Below are 463 nucleotides of genomic sequence, written 5' to 3'. Positions count from 1 at the left end.
GAAGTGTGACCCTCACATATTACACCGCTTTGCACGAGGACGAGGGTTCTGGATCATCACACCCATGCTCCTGCCTTTTTTTTTTTAATGGGGAGGGAGGGAGGAGAGGGGGTGACGGTGGGAAGGGGGGGGGAGAGGGCTGTGTCTTTCTTATAAGCCGGAAGGTAGAAGAATGTTGGCGAAAAGTAGGTGAGAATGAACGACATTTTCTTTCTTTTTTGAGTGTGTTAAATACGATTTTTTTATGAGGAAAGTAGAGCGTGGGTGGAATGTCAGTGAGGATGAACTTATTACATATTTTTTAAAGGGAAGGTTAGTGGGAGGCAAGTGGGTAAGTGTGGAAAAAAGGCTAAAGGGTGGATAGGAGGGATGAAAAGGTAGGAAGGGGGAGAAGGGGGGAGGGTAGAAGTGGGGGGAAAGGGGGAAGGAGAGGGAAGGGTGAGAGGTGGATGGAAGGGAGCTG

At 48.8% G+C, this 463-nt stretch overlaps 1 protein-coding gene across 1 annotated transcript in view; it reads left to right on the top strand.

Annotated features, from left to right (window-relative positions):
- LOC119593589 overlaps window positions 1-463 on the top strand; it is a 45,557-nt gene that overhangs the window by 8,295 nt on the left and 36,799 nt on the right. The gene's annotated exons all lie outside the window — the stretch shown is intronic.

This window comes from Penaeus monodon, chromosome 32, assembly GCF_015228065.2.
Source record: "Penaeus monodon isolate SGIC_2016 chromosome 32, NSTDA_Pmon_1, whole genome shotgun sequence".
Lineage (NCBI taxonomy): Eukaryota > Metazoa > Arthropoda > Malacostraca > Decapoda > Penaeidae > Penaeus > Penaeus monodon.
Note: the sequence above shows the minus strand (reverse complement) of the source record. Positions and strands in the feature narration are given on the sequence as shown.